This window comes from Schistocerca piceifrons, chromosome 7 (assembly GCF_021461385.2).
Source record: "Schistocerca piceifrons isolate TAMUIC-IGC-003096 chromosome 7, iqSchPice1.1, whole genome shotgun sequence".
NCBI lineage: Eukaryota > Metazoa > Arthropoda > Insecta > Orthoptera > Acrididae > Schistocerca > Schistocerca piceifrons.
Window position 1 is genome coordinate 521,357,306 of NC_060144.1, and position 3,274 is coordinate 521,360,579.

Sequence of the window (3,274 nt, forward strand, 5' to 3'; positions counted from 1 at the left end):
CAATAAAAAAAAACTTACTGAAAATGTCCAAAGTTCTGGGACTTCCTTTGATCACTTTGTTGTTGGCCTTAAAATTTTTCCTCGCATTCCTGTTCTTTGTTTTCCTGCCTCACTTTTGTATTACATTCTAAATAATCTTTATGTTGTTACTGAACGAATTTATTTTTTCATGAAAGTACGTGGATGTAACACAAAGGACTCCTATTCAGGATGACGGCGGTTCGAATCGCCATTGTATCCTCCAGATTTAGATTTTATTTGCTTCCTCAAAGTCGCTTAAGACGAATGCTGGGATGCTTCCCTTGAAAATGACGAGGCCGATTTTCTTCCTTGTCTGTCCCCAATCCCAGATTATTCTCCGTCTCTAACGAACTCGTCGTCTATCGGACGTAAAATCATAAACTTTCTTGCTTGTTTGAAAATGCATGAAGGTTGTTTCAATGACAATTTTGTTTCGAAGTTTGCAGTTCAATCTGTAAAGTGACTAAACACTGCAATCGTGCATGTCTTTAGATGCTTATTATTCATGGTTGCTTAATTCTATATGCAGTCTGGGATTTAGTAGCAAAATGGTTCAAATGGCTCTGAGCACTATGGGACTTAACATCTAAGGTCATCAGTCCCCTAGAACTTACTACTTAAACCTAACTAACCTAAGGATGAAACCTCGTGGCAGATTAAAACTGTGTGCCAGACCGAGACTCGAACACGGGACCTTTGCCTTTCGCGGGCAAGTGCTATACTGGCAGAAGTAAAGCTGTGAGGAGGGGGCGTGACTCGTGCTTGGGTAGCTCAGTTGGTAGAGCACTTGCCTGCGAAAGGCAAGGGTCCCGAGTTCGAGTCTCGGTCCGACACACAGTTTTAATCTGCCAGGAAGTTTCATATCAGCGCACACTCCGCTGCAGAGTGAAAATCTCATTCTGGTTACCTAAGTATATCACACACATCCATGACCGAGGCAGGATTCGAACCTGGGACCGTAGCGGTCGCGCGGTTCGATGCCGAAGCGCCTACAACCTCTCGCCCACGCCGGCCGGCTTTTAGTAGCATTTAATCTAGTTGCACAGGTTAATGCTTAGGACAACTCTTTTCAAAAATAAGAAGCTTGTGTCTAAGTTATATACTATAGTTTTCATTCATACCAAATGTATTGTGGAGATCCTTTCAGTGTGTATTTCGCAAACACATTTCGAAGCCTTGGCCGTATCATGTACTCCAACTGATCCCCTTCGCTCTATAAATCTAATTCACTGATGTTAGAGTCTTAATGCAAATCAATCTTTGAGAAGGCCGTATGTGATATATATGTCTTTACCTCTGAAGTTTGTTCTGTGCATCAATCTGTAGAAAGTGGAACCTTTACAGCGTCGCTACGATGTCTGCGTGTCTGCCTTTTGGTCCAGGTGTTAAGTACCCTTTTGCTCAGGAACGAGTTGACTTATCAGGTTATAATTTATTTCACGTGTTAAGCTGTACGATGCATTGACGGTGTAAAAATTCTAAGTCAATTCAATGAAAAGATACGACATTTATGTCACATATTTTGATGCTGGAAAACTAACTCATAAAAGCTTATAGGGCACTTCCCATTGACCTAGAATCATAAATTTTGGCAAGAAGCAAGGTTTCACACTACAAATAAAGGGAAAAATCCGAAATTGTTAATTTGTTATTATCACAAAAAACATTTCATTTGGCATTTGTTATCCGACGTCATACGTGAAACAGAAACATTCTTGAAAGTCTTGAAGTATGTGGGACCGATATCTTGCCAGTGTAAACGTCGAAAATTGGCAGACATCGTCAATATCCTCGATACGCGAAATGGATGAACTGTCTACGTGCGTAATTAAGTGTTTACGAAATCCCCAGTGTGCGAGTCCTACTCATACCTGGCCAGCTTCTTTCTTTACATTTTAATTTTTCTTTGTAATCTCCTCGAACGCCGAGGCCCCTCATATTCGAAGCTCCCGGGACAATGTCCATGTTGCTGAGCCTAGTTACACCATTCGAATCTGACATTTTCTGTGTATTTCCACTCGATAATGTTTTATGGAATAATTTTCTGGTGTAGCTTGCCACGCAGAAAGAAAGCACCGATTGCACAAAAGCGAGCGGTAAAAATAACATGTCACGTTCAACTGCAATCAACTCTTCAAGGAGTTAGGCATTTCAGCTGCTAATGAAATTCGTCACACATAATATTTGATAACCTGATAAGAATTTGATGTCTATACCTGCAACTCCAAAAGGAAAAATTGTCTTTGTTACCCATGATCAAAGCTGGCTAAGGAAGTACACTACTGGCCATTAAATTTGCTACACCAAGAAGAAATGCAGATGATAAACGGGTATTCATTGGACAAATGTATTATACTACAACTGACATGTGATTACATTTTCACGCAATTTGGGTGCATAGATCCTGAGGAATCAGTACCCAGAACAACCACCTCTGGCCGTAATAGCCGCCTCGATACGACTGAGCATTGAGTTAAACAGAGCTTGGATGGCGTGTACAGGTACAGCTGCCCATGCAGCTTCAACACGATACCACAGTTCATCAAGAGTAGTGACTGGCGTCTTGTGACGAGCCAGTTGCTCGGCCACCATTGACCAGACGTTTTCAATTGGTGAGAGATCTGGAGAATGTGCTGGCCAGGGCAGCAGTCGAACATTTTCTGTATCCAGAAAGGCCCGTACAGGTCTTGCAACATGCGGACGTGCATTACCCTGCTGAAATGTAGGGTTTCGCAGAGATCGAATGAAGGGTAGAGCCACGGGTCGTAACACATCTGAAATGTAACGTCCACTGTTCAAAGTGCCGTCAATGCGAATAAGAGGTGACCGAGACGTGTAACAAATGGCACGCCATACCATCACGCGAGGTGATACGCCAGTATGGCAATGACGAATACACGCTTCCAATGTGCGTTCACCGCGATGTCACCACACTCGGATGCCACCATCATGATGCTGTCTGTGTTGCAGCGTCAAGGGTAACCACAGCCGTGGTCTCCGAGCTCATAGTCCATGATGCTACAAACGTCGTCGAACTGTTCGTGCAGATGGTTGTTGTCATGCGAACGTCCCCATCTGTTGACTCAGGGATCGAGACGTGGCTGAACGATCCGTTACAGCCATGCGGATAAGATGCCTGTCATCTCGACTGCTAACGATACGAGGCCGTTGGGATCCAGCACGGCGTTCCGTATTACCCTCCCGAACCCACCGATTCCATGTTCTGCTAACAGGCATTGGATCTCGACCAACG

General features: G+C 43.6%; 1 non-coding gene across 1 annotated transcript; it reads left to right on the forward strand.

Annotated features, from left to right (window-relative positions):
* Positions 1–781: 781 nt before the first annotated feature.
* On the forward strand, positions 782–856 carry Trnar-gcg. Its single transcript has one exon. It is a non-coding gene; the product is annotated as a tRNA-Arg (tRNA).
* Positions 857–3,274: the final 2,418 nt, after the last annotated feature.